The sequence below is a fragment of the Taudactylus pleione genome, unplaced genomic scaffold, assembly GCF_031769625.1.
Source record: "Taudactylus pleione unplaced genomic scaffold, aTauple2 ptg000177l, whole genome shotgun sequence".
Classification (NCBI taxonomy): Eukaryota; Metazoa; Chordata; class Amphibia; order Anura; family Myobatrachidae; genus Taudactylus; species Taudactylus pleione.
In genome coordinates, this window is record NW_028284579.1 from 253,654 (window position 1) to 266,006 (window position 12,353).

The following is a 12,353-nucleotide window of genomic DNA, read 5'->3' on the forward strand; positions in this document are numbered from 1 at the left end:
GGCCTTGATTGGATGCTATGAAGGAGTGTACAAGTAGGGTTTGTGTTCAACACCACTGGCTTAAAAGAGCAGTGTTCTTACTCCTGAGATATGGAGCCCTGATTCAGAAGTTGGGGGATATTTTATTTTGCAAACTCAGTATATGAAAAAATGTTGACCAAAGAAAAAAATACATATAATATTGATGTCTGAAGTAGTATTTAAGTCCATATTTTTAGGGAAGATTGCAACATTTTCTTTGATTGATATAAAGCAGAAATAATGGAAGGTTGATTATTCTTCAAAGTGGTTTGTGAAACAGATTTGCAGTGAATATCTTAAGTATTTCTCTTCACAAGCAACAAGGAAGAGACATTGTAGAACAAAGAAGAAAAGGAAGAACACTGTCAGAAGTGGGATTTGAACCCACGCCTCCAGAGGAGACTGCGACCTGAACGCAGCGCCTTAGACCGCTCGGCCATCCTGACACATAAAAAGCTACGTTTCATAAAAATTGGATAAAACTAATTAACCAAAACTACTTTTTCAAAGGTGCAATGTCCATGCTGCTGTTGAAACTATTGATTCAAATATTAGTAATAAATTGCTTTTTCAAATATTTTTCAAAGATGCTTAAGGTTGGATAAATCAAAAAGATATTGTAAAAATAACATTAACACGGAATTACCTATAGTTTAGGATTTTCCAAATATTTGAGAAAATGCTTGACACAAATAACATCTTCACATGCTCTACAATTAATGCCTGAATTTTGTATTGATTGATTGAGAGCTGCATTGAAAGAAAATCATTACTCCAAATGTGGCAGTTTCCAAAATACATTGAAAAGGGGATGTGCAGTATCTATTTTTCTAATTCATAGAATGCCAAGGAAAAATGCGGTAATTATTTTTTTTGCTCTATTCAGGATTGGATTCCAAGTGTCTAGAATTTGTTGTCTTGTGGATTTTCACTCACCATAGAAAAGACATTTATGAACTTTCCAAGAACTGGCTAATGATATTGGCTTATGGCCTTGATTGGATGCTATGAAGGAGTGTACAAGTAGGGTTTGTGTTCAACACCACTGGCTTAAAAGAGCAGTGTAATTACTCCTGAGATATGGAGCCCTGATTCAGAAGTTGGGGGATATTTTATTTTGCAAACTCAGTATATGAAAAAATGTTGACCAAAGAAAAAAATACATATAACATTGATGTCTGAAGTAGTAGTCCATATTTTTAGGAAAGATTGCAACATTTTCTTTGATTGATATAAAGCAGAAATAATGGAAGGTTGATTATTCTTCAAAGTGGTTTGTGAAACAGATTTGCAGTGAATATCTTAAGTATTTCTCTTCACAAGCAACAAGGAAGAGACATTGTAGAACAAAGAAGAAAAGGAAGAACACTGTCAGAAGTGGGATTTGAACCCACGCCTCCAGAGGAGACTGAGACATGAACGCAGCGCCTTAGACCGCTCGGCCATCCTGACACATGAAAAACTATGTTTCATAAAAATTGGATAAAACTAATTAACCAAAACTACTTTTTCAAAGGTGCAATGTCCATGCTGCTGTTGAAACTATTGATTCAAATATTAGTAATAAATTGCTTTTTCAATTATTTTTCAAAGATGCTTAAGGTTGGATAAATCAAAAAGATATTGTAAAAATAACATTAACACGGAATTACCTATAGTTTAGGATTTTCCAAATATTTGAGAAAATGCTTGATACAAATAACATCTTCACATGCTCTACAATTAATGCCTGAATTTTGGATTGATTGATTGAGAGCTGCATTGAAAGAAAATCATTACTCCAAATGTGGCAGTTTCCAAAATACATTGAAAAGGGGATGTGCAGTATCTATTTTTCTAATTCATAGAATGCCAAGGAAAAATGCGGTAATTATTTTTTTTGCTCTATTCAGGATTGGATTCCAAGTGTCTAGAATTTGTTGTCTTGTGGATTTTCACTCACCATAGAAAAGACATTTATGAACTTTCCAAGAACTGGCTAATGATATTGGCTTATGGCCTTGATTGGATGCTATGAAGGAGTGTACAAGTAGGGTTTGTGTTCATGACCACTGGCTTAAAAGAGGGGTGTTCTTACTCCTGAGATATGGAGCCCTGATTCAGAAGTTGGGGGATATTTTATTTTGCAAACTCAGTATATGAAAAAATGTTGACCAAAGAAAAAAATACATATAATATTGATGTCTGAAGTAGTATTTAAGTCCATATTTTTAGGAAAGATTGCAACATTTTCTTTGATTGATATAAAGCAGAAATAATGGAAGGTTGATTATTCTTCAAAGTGGTTTGTGAAACAGATTTGCAGTGAATATCTTAAGTATTTCTCTTCACAAGCAACAAGGAAGAGACATTGTAGAACAAAGAAGAAAAGGAAGAACACTGTCAGAAGTGGGATTTGAACCCACGCCTCCAGAGGAGACTGCGACCTGAACGCAGCGCCTTAGACCGCTCGGCCATCCTGACACATAGAAAACTACGTTTCATAAAAATTGGATAAAACTAATTAACCAAAACTACTTTTTCAAAGGTGCAATGTCCATGCTGCTGTTGAAACTATTGATTCAAATATTAGTAATAAATTGCTTTTTCAATTATTTTTCAAAGATGCTTAAGGTTGGATAAATCAAAAAGATATTGTAAAAATAACATTAACACGGAATTACCTATAGTTTAGGATTTTCCAAATATTTGAGAAAATGCTTGATACAAATAACATCTTCACATGCTCTACAATTAATGCCTGAATTTTGGATTGATTGATTGAGAGCTGCATTGAAAGAAAATCATTACTCCAAATGTGGCAGTTTCCAAAATACATTGAAAAGGGGTTGTGCAGTATCTATTTTTCTAATTCATAGAATGCCAAGGAAAAATGCGGTAATTATATTTTTGCTCTATTCAGGATTGGATTCCAAGTGTCTAGAATTTGTTGTCTTGTGGATTTTCACTCACCATAGAAAAGACATTTATGAACTTTCCAAGAACTGGCTAATGATATTGGCTTATGGCCTTGATTGGATGCTATGAAGGAGTGTACAAGTAGGGTTTGTGTTCATGACCACTGGCTTAAAAGAGCAGTGTTCTTACTCCTGAGATATGGAGCCCTGATTCAGAAGTTGGGGGATATTTTATTTTGCAAACTCAGTATATGAAAAAATGTTGACCAAAGAAAAAAATACATATAAAATTGATGTCTGAAGTAGTATTTAAGTCCATATTTTTAGGAAAGATTGCAACATTTTCTTTGATTGATATAAAGCAGAAATAATGGAAGGTTGATTATTCTTCAAAGTGGTTTGTGAAACAGATTTGCAGTGAATATCTTAAGTATTTCTCTTCACAAGCAACAAGGAAGAGACATTGTAGAACAAAGAAGAAAAGGAAGAACACTGTCAGAAGTGGGATTTGAACCCACGCCTCCAGAGGAGACTGCGACCTGAACGCAGTGCCTTAGACCGCTCGGCCATCCTGACACATGAAAAACTACGTTTCATAAAAATTGGATAAAACTAATTAACCAAAACTACTTTTTCAAAGGTGCAATGTCCATGCTGCTGTTGAAACTATTGATTCAAATATTAGTAATAAATTGCTTTTTCAATTATTTTTCAAAGATGCTTAAGGTTGGATAAATCAAAAAGATATTGTGAAAATAACATTAACACGGAATTACCTATAGTTTAGGATTTTCCAAATATTTGAGAAAATGCTTGACACAAATAACATCTTCACATGCTCTACAATTAATGCCTGAATTTTGGATTGATTGATTGAGAGCTGCATTGAAAGAAAATCATTACTCCAAATGTGGCAGTTTCCAAAATACAATGAAAAGGGGATGTGCAGTATCTATTTTTCTAATTCATAGAATGCCAAGGAAAAATGCGGTAATTATTTTTTTTGCTCTATTCAGGATTGGATTCCAAGTGTCTAGAATTTGTTGTCTTGTGGATTTTCACTCACCATAGAAAAGACATTTATGAACTTTCCAAGAACTGGCTAATGATATTGGCTTATGGCCTTGATTGGATGCTATGAAGGAGTGTACAAGTAGGGTTTGTGTTCATGACCACTGGCTTAAAAGAGCAGTGTTCTTACTCCTGAGATATGGAGCCCTGATTCAGAAGTTGGGGGATATTTTATTTTGCAAACTCAGTATATGAAAAAATGTTGACCAAAGAAAAAAATACATATAATATTGATGTCTGAAGTAGTATTTAAGTCCATATTTTTAGGAAAGATTGCAACATTTTCTTTGATTGATATAAAGCAGAAATAATGGAAGGTTGATTATTCTTCAAAGTGGTTTGTGAAACAGATTTGCAGTGAATATCTTAAGTATTTCTCTTCACAAGCAACAAGGAAGAGACATTGTAGAACAAAGAAGAAAAGGAAGAACACTGTCAGAAGTGGGATTTGAACCCACGCCTCCACAAGAGACTGCGACCTGAACGCAGTGCCTTAGACCGCTCGGCCATCCTGACACATGAAAAACTACGTTTCATAAAAATTGGATAAAACTAATTAACCAAAACTACTTTTTCAAAGGTGCAATGTCCATGCTGCTGTTGAAACTATTGATTCAAATATTAGTAATAAATTGCTTTTTCAATTATTTTTCAAAGATGCTTAAGGTTGGATAAATCAAAAAGATATTGTAAAAATAACATTAACACGGAATTACCTATAGTTTAGGATTTTCCAAATATTTGAGAAAATGCTTGACACAAATAACATCTTCACATGCTCTACAATTAATGCCTGAATTTTGTATTGATTGATTGAGAGCTGCATTGAAAGAAAATCATTACTCCAAATGTGGCAGTTTCCAAAATACATTGAAAAGGGGATGTGCAGTATCTATTTTTCTAATTCATAGAATGCCAAGGAAAAATGCGGTAATTATTTTTTTTGCTCTATTCAGGATTGGATTCCAAGTGTCTAGAATTTGTTGTCTTGTGGATTTTCACTCACCATAGAAAAGACATTTATGAACTTTCCAAGAACTGGCTAATGATATTGGCTTATGGCCTTGATTGGATGCTATGAAGGAGTGTACAAGTAGGGTTTGTGTTCATGACCACTGGCTTAAAAGAGCAGTGTTCTTACTCCTGAGATATGGAGCCCTGATTCAGAAGTTGGGGGATATTTTATTTTGCAAACTCAGTATATGAAAAAATGTTGACCAAAGAAAAAAATACATATAATATTGATGTCTGAAGTAGTATTTAAGTCCATATTTTTAGGAAAGATTGCAACATTTTCTTTGATTGATATAAAGCAGAAATAATGGAAGGTTGATTATTCTTCAAAGTGGTTTGTGAAACAGATTTGCAGTGAATATCTTAAGTATTTCTCTTCACAAGCAACAAGGAAGAGACATTGTAGAACAAAGAAGAAAAGGAAGAACACTGTCAGAAGTGGGATTTGAACCCACGCCTCCAGAGGAGACTGCGACCTGAACGCAGCGCCTGAGACCGCTCGGCCATCCTGACACATAAAAAACTAAGTTTCATAAAAATTGGATAAAACTAATTAACCAAAACTACTTTTTCAAAGGTGCAATGTCCATGCTGCTGTTGAAACTATTGATTCAAATATTAGTAATAAATTGCTTTTTCAATTATTTTTCAAAGATGCTTAAGGTTGGATAAATCAAAAAGATATTGTAAAAATAACATTAACACGGAATTACCTATAGTTTAGGATTTTCCAAATATTTGAGAAAATGCTTGACACAAATAACATCTTCACATGCTCTACAATTAATGCCTGAATTTTGGATTGATTGATTGAGAGCTGCATTGAAAGAAAATCATTACTCCAAATGTGGCAGTTTCCAAAATACATTGAAAAGGGGTTGTGCAGTATCTATTTTTCTAATTCATAGAATGCCAAGGAAAAATGCGGTAATTATATTTTTGCTCTATTCAGGATTGGATTCCAAGTGTCTAGAATTTGTTGTCTTGTGGATTTTCACTCACCATAGAAAAGACATTTATGAACTTTCCAAGAACTGGCTAATGATATTGGCTTATGGCCTTGATTGGATGCTATGAAGGAGTGTACAAGTAGGGTTTGTGTTCATGACCACTGGCTTAAAAGAGCAGTGTTCTTACTCCTGAGATATGGAGCCCTGATTCAGAAGTTGGGGGATATTTTAATTTGCAAACTCAGTATATGAAAAAATGTTGACCAAAGAAAAAAATACATATAATATTGATGTCTGAAGTAGTATTTAAGTCCATATTTTTAGGAAAGATTGCAACATTTTCTTTGATTGATATAAAGCAGAAATAATGGAAGGTTGATTATTCTTCAAAGTGGTTTGTGAAACAGATTTGCAGTGAATATCTTAAGTATTTCTCTTCACAAGCAACAAGGAAGAGACATTGTAGAACATTGAAGAACACTGTCAGAAGTGGGATTTGAACCCACGCCTCCAGAGGAGACTGCGACCTAAACGCAGCGCCTTAGACCGCTCGGCCATCCTGACACATGAAAAACTACGTTTCATAAAAATTGGATAAAACTAATTAACCAAAACTACTTTTTCAAAGGTGCAATGTCCATGCTGCTGTTGAAACTATTGATTCAAATATTAGTAATAAATTGCTTTTTCAATTATTTTTCAAAGATGCTTAAGGTTGGATAAATCAAAAAGATATTGTAAAAATAACATTAACACGGAATTACCTATAGTTTAGGATTTTCCAAATATTTGAGAAAATGCTTGACACAAATAACATCTTCACATGCTCTACAATTAATGCCTGAATTTTGGATTGATTGATTGAGAGCTGCATTGAAAGAAAATCATTACTCCAAATGTGGCAGTTTCCAAAATACATTGAAAAGGGGATGTGCAGTATCTATTTTTCTAATTCATAGAATGCCAAGGAAAAATGCGGTAATTATTTTTTTTGCTCTATTCAGGATTGGATTCCAAGTGTCTAGAATTTGTTGTCTTGTGGATTTTCACTCACCATAGAAAAGACATTTATGAACTTTCCAAGAACTGGCTAATGATATTGGCTTATGGCCTTGATTGGATGCTATGAAGGAGTGTACAAGTAGGGTTTGTGTTCAACACCACTGGCTTAAAAGAGCAGTGTTCTTACTCCTGAGATATGGAGCCCTGATTCAGAAGTTGGGGGATATTTTATTTTGCAAACTCAGTATATGAAAAAATGTTGACCAAAGAAAAAAATACATATAATATTGATGTCTGAAGTAGTATTTCAGTCCATATTTTTAGGGAAGATTGCAACATTTTCTTTGATTGATATAAAGCAGAAATAATGGAAGGTTGATTATTCTTCAAAGTGGTTTGTGAAACAGATTTGCAGTGAATATCTTAAGTATTTCTCTTCACAAGCAACAAGGAAGAGACATTGTAGAACAAAGAAGAAAAGGAAGAACACTGTCAGAAGTGGGATTTGAACCCACGCCTCCAGAGGAGACTGCAACCTGAACGCAGCGCCTGACACATAAAAAACTAAGTTTCATAAAAATTGGATAAAACTAATTACCAAAACTACTTTTTCAAAGGTGCAATGTCCATGCTGCTGTTGAAACTATTGATTCAAATATTAGTAATAAATTGCTTTTTCAATTATTTTTCAAAGATGCTTAAGGTTGGATAAATCAAAAAGATATTGTAAAAATAACATTAACACGGAATTACCTATAGTTTAGGATTTTCCAAATATTTGAGAAAATGCTTGACACAAATAACATCTTCACATGCTCTACAATTAATGCCTGAATTTTGTATTGATTGATTGAGAGCTGCATTGAAAGAAAATCATTACTCCAAATGTGGCAGTTTCCAAAATACATTGAAAAGGGGATGTGCAGTATCTATTTTTCTAATTCATAGAATGCCAAGGAAAAATGCGGTAATTATATTTTTGCTCTATTCAGGATTGGATTCCAAGTGTCTAGAATTTGTTGTCTTGTGGATTTTCACTCACCATAGAAAAGACATTTATGAACTTTCCAAGAACTGGCTAATGATATTGGCTTATGGCCTTGATTGGATGCTATGAAGGAGTGTACAAGTAGGGTTTGTGTTCAACACCACTGGCTTAAAAGAGCAGTGTAATTACTCCTGAGATATGGAGCCCTGATTCAGAAGTTGGGGGATATTTTATTTTGCAAACTCAGTATATGAAAAAATGTTGACCAAAGAAAAAAATACATATAACATTGATGTCTGAAGTAGTATTTAAGTCCATATTTTTAGGAAAGATTGCAACATTTTCTTTGATTGATATAAAGCAGAAATAATGGAAGGTTGATTATTCTTCAAAGTGGTTTGTGAAACAGATTTGCAGTGAATATCTTAAGTATTTCTCTTCACAAGCAACAAGGAAGAGACATTATAGAACAAAGAAGAAAAGGAAGAACACTGTCAGAAGTGGGATTTGAACCCACGCCTCCAGAGGAGACTGCGACCTGAACGCAGCGCCTTAGACCGCTCAGCCATCCTGACACATAAAAAACTACGTTTCATAAAAATTGGATAAAACTAATTAACCAAAACTACTTTTTCAAAGGTGCAATGTCCATGCTGCTGTTGAAACTATTGATTCAAATATTAGTAATAAATTGCTTTTTCAATTATTTTTCAAAGATGCTTAAGGTTGGATAAATCAAAAAGATATTGTAAAAATAACATTAACACGGAATTACCTATAGTTTAGGATTTTCCAAATATTTGAGAAAATGCTTGACACAAATAACATCTTCACATGCTCTACAATTAATGCCTGAATTTTGTATTGATTGATTGAGAGCTGCATTGAAAGAAAATCATTACTCCAAATGTGGCAGTTTCCAAAATACATTGAAAAGGGGATGTGCAGTATCTATTTTTCTAATTCATAGAATGCCAAGGAAAAATGTGGTAATTATTTTTTTTGCTCTATTCAGGATTGGATTCCAAGTGTCTAGAATTTGTTGTCTTGTGGATTTTCACTCACCATAGAAAAGACATTTATGAACTTTCCAAGAACTGGCTAATGATATTGGCTTATGGCCTTGATTGGATGCTATGAAGGAGTGTACAAGTAGGGTTTGTGTTCAACACCACTGGCTTAAAAGAGCAGTGTAATTACTCCTGAGATATGGAGCCCTGATTCAGAAGTTGGGGGATATTTTATTTTGCAAACTCAGTATATGAAAAAATGTTGACCAAAGAAAAAAATACATATAACATTGATGTCTGAAGTAGTATTTAAGTCCATATTTTTAGGAAAGATTGCAACATTTTCTTTGATTGATATAAAGCAGAAATAATGGAAGGTTGATTATTCTTCAAAGTGGTTTGTGAAACAGATTTGCAGTGAATATCTTAAGTATTTCTCTTCACAAGCAACAAGGAAGAGACATTGTAGAACAAAGAAGAAAAGGAAGAACACTGTCAGAAGTGGGATTTGAACCCACGCCTCCAGAGGAGACTGCGACCTGAACGCAGCACCTTAGACCGCTCGGCCATCCTGACACATAAAAAACTACGTTTCATAAAAATTGGATAAAACTAATTAACCAAAACTACTTTTTCAAAGGTGCAATGTCCATGCTGCTGTTGAAACTATTGATTCAAATATTAGTAATAAATTGCTTTTTCAATTATTTTTCAAAGATGCTTAAGGTTGGATAAATCAAAAAGATATTGTAAAAATAACATTAACACGGAATTACCTATAGTTTAGGATTTTCCAAATATTTGAGAAAATGCTTGACACAAATAACATCTTCACATGCTCTACAATTAATGCCTGAATTTTGTATTGATTGATTGAGAGCTGCATTGAAAGAAAATCATTACTCCAAATGTGGCAGTTTCCAAAATACATTGAAAAGGGGATGTGCAGTATCTATTTTTCTAATTCATAGAATGCCAAGGAAAAATGCGGTAATTATTTATTTTGCTCTATTCAGGATTGGATTCCAAGTGTCTAGAATTTGTTGTCTTGTGGATTTTCACTCACCATAGAAAAGACATTTATGAACTTTCCAAGAACTGGCTAATGATATTGGCTTATGGCCTTGATTGGATGCTATGAAGGAGTGTACAAGTAGGGTTTGTGTTCATGACCACTGGCTTAAAAGAGCAGTGTTCTTACTCCTGAGATATGGAGCCCTGATTCAGAAGTTGGGGGATATTTTATTTTGCAAACTCAGTATATGAAAAAATGTTGACCAAAGAAAAAAATACATATAATATTGATGTCTGAAGTAGTATTTAAGTCCATATTTTTAGGAAAGATTGCAACATTTTCTTTGATTGATATAAAGCAGAAATAATGGAAGGTTGATTATTCTTCAAAGTGGTTTGTGAAACAGATTTGCAGTGAATATCTTAAGTATTTCTCTTCACAAGCAACAAGGAAGAGACATTGTAGAACAAAGAAGAAAAGGAAGAACACTGTCAGAAGTGGGATTTGAACCCACGCCTCCAGAGGAGACTGTGACCTGAACGCAGCGCCTGAGACTGCTCGGCCATCCTGACACATAAAAAACTAAGTTTCATAAAAATTGGATAAAACTAATTAACCAAAACTACTTTTTCAAAGGTGCAATGTCCATGCTGCTGTTGAAACTATTGATTCAAATATTAGTAATAAATTGCTTTTTCAATTATTTTTCAAAGATGCTTAAGGTTGGATAAATCAAAAAGATATTGTAAAAATAACATTAACACGGAATTACCTATAGTTTAGGATTTTCCAAATATTTGAGAAAATGCTTGACACAAATAACATCTTCACATGCTCTACAATTAATGCCTGAATTTTGGATTGATTGATTGAGAGCTGCATTGAAAGAAAATCATTACTCCAAATGTGGCAGTTTCCAAAATACATTGAAAAGGGGATGTGCAGTATCTATTTTTCTAATTCATAGAATGCCAAGGAAAAATGCGGTAATTATTTTTTTTGCTCTATTCAGGATTGGATTCCAAGTGTCTAGAATTTGTTGTCTTGTGGATTTTCACTCACCATAGAAAAGACATTTATGAACTTTCCAAGAACTGGCTAATGATATTGGCTTATGGCCTTGATTGGATGCTATGAAGGAGTGTACAAGTAGGGTTTGTGTTCAACACCACTGGCTTAAAAGAGCAGTGTTCTTACTCCTGAGATATGGAGCCCTGATTCAGAAGTTGGGGGATATTTTATTTTGCAAACTCAGTATATGAAAAAATGTTGACCAAAGAAAAAAATACATATAATATTGATGTCTGAAGTAGTATTTCAGTCCATATTTTTAGGGAAGATTGCAACATTTTCTTTGATTGATATAAAGCAGAAATAATGGAAGGTTGATTATTCTTCAAAGTGGTTTGTGAAACAGATTTGCAGTGAATATCTTAAGTATTTCTCTTCACAAGCAACAAGGAAGAGACATTGTAGAACAAAGAAGAAAAGGAAGAACACTGTCAGAAGTGGGATTTAAACCCACGCCTCCAGAGGAGACTGCAACCTGAACGCAGCGCCTTAGACCGCTCGGCCATCCTGACACATAAAAAACTAAGTTTCATAAAAATTGGATAAAACTAATTAACCAAAACTACTTTTTCAAAGGTGCAATGTCCATGCTGCTGTTGAAACTATTGATTCAAATATTAGTAAAAAATTGCTTTTTCAATTATTTTTCAAAGATGCTTAAAGTTGGATAAATCAAAAAGATATTGTAAAAATAACATTAACACGGAATTACCTATAGTTTAGGATTTTCCAAATATTTGAGAAAATGCTTGATACAAATAACATCTTCACATGCTCTACAATTAATGCCTGAATTTTGGATTGATTGATTGAGAGCTGCATTGAAAGAAAATCATTACTCCAAATGTGGCAGTTTCCAAAATACATTGAAAAGGGGTTGTGCAGTATCTATTTTTCTAATTCATAGAATGCCAAGGAAAAATGTGGTAATTATTTTTTTTGCTCTATTCAGGATTGGATTCCAAGTTTCTAGAATTTGTTGTCTTGTGGATTTTCACTCACCATAGAAAAGACATTTATGAACTTTCCAAGAACTGGCTAATGATATTGGCTTATGGCCTTGATTGGATGCTATGAAGGAGTGTACAAGTAGGGTTTGTGTTCATGACCACTGGCTTAAAAGAGCAGTGTTCTTACTCCTGAGATATGGAGCCCTGATTCAGAAGTTGGGGGATATTTTATTTTGCAAACTCAGTATATGAAAAAATGTTGACCAAAGAAAAAAATACATATAATATTGATGTCTGAAGTAGTATTTAAGTCCATATTTTTAGGAAAGATTGCAACATTTTCTTTGATTGATATAAAGCAGAA

The 12,353-nt window shown here is 33.7% G+C and overlaps 10 non-coding genes across 10 annotated transcripts; all 10 read right to left on the minus strand.

The window, feature by feature from the left end:
• Positions 1-384: 384 nt before the first annotated feature.
• TRNAL-CAG (transfer RNA leucine (anticodon CAG)) lies at positions 385-467 on the minus strand. Its single transcript has one exon. It is a non-coding gene; the product is annotated as a tRNA-Leu (tRNA).
• A 923-nt stretch (positions 468-1,390) lies between these two features.
• On the minus strand, positions 1,391-1,473 carry TRNAM-CAU (transfer RNA methionine (anticodon CAU)). The gene has a single exon. It is a non-coding gene; the product is annotated as a tRNA-Met (tRNA).
• Positions 1,474-2,401: 928 nt separating this feature from the next.
• On the minus strand, positions 2,402-2,484 carry TRNAL-CAG (transfer RNA leucine (anticodon CAG)). The gene has a single exon. It is a non-coding gene; the product is annotated as a tRNA-Leu (tRNA).
• Positions 2,485-3,411: 927 nt separating this feature from the next.
• TRNAL-CAG (transfer RNA leucine (anticodon CAG)) lies at positions 3,412-3,494 on the minus strand. Its single transcript has one exon. It is a non-coding gene; the product is annotated as a tRNA-Leu (tRNA).
• A 928-nt stretch (positions 3,495-4,422) lies between these two features.
• On the minus strand, positions 4,423-4,505 carry TRNAL-CAG (transfer RNA leucine (anticodon CAG)). The gene has a single exon. It is a non-coding gene; the product is annotated as a tRNA-Leu (tRNA).
• Positions 4,506-5,433: 928 nt separating this feature from the next.
• On the minus strand, positions 5,434-5,516 carry TRNAL-CAG (transfer RNA leucine (anticodon CAG)). The gene has a single exon. It is a non-coding gene; the product is annotated as a tRNA-Leu (tRNA).
• A 918-nt stretch (positions 5,517-6,434) lies between these two features.
• TRNAL-UAG (transfer RNA leucine (anticodon UAG)) lies at positions 6,435-6,517 on the minus strand. The gene has a single exon. It is a non-coding gene; the product is annotated as a tRNA-Leu (tRNA).
• Positions 6,518-8,435: 1,918 nt separating this feature from the next.
• On the minus strand, positions 8,436-8,518 carry TRNAL-CAG (transfer RNA leucine (anticodon CAG)). The gene has a single exon. It is a non-coding gene; the product is annotated as a tRNA-Leu (tRNA).
• Positions 8,519-9,446: 928 nt separating this feature from the next.
• On the minus strand, positions 9,447-9,529 carry TRNAL-CAG (transfer RNA leucine (anticodon CAG)). The gene has a single exon. It is a non-coding gene; the product is annotated as a tRNA-Leu (tRNA).
• Positions 9,530-11,468: 1,939 nt separating this feature from the next.
• TRNAL-CAG (transfer RNA leucine (anticodon CAG)) lies at positions 11,469-11,551 on the minus strand. The gene has a single exon. It is a non-coding gene; the product is annotated as a tRNA-Leu (tRNA).
• Positions 11,552-12,353: the final 802 nt, after the last annotated feature.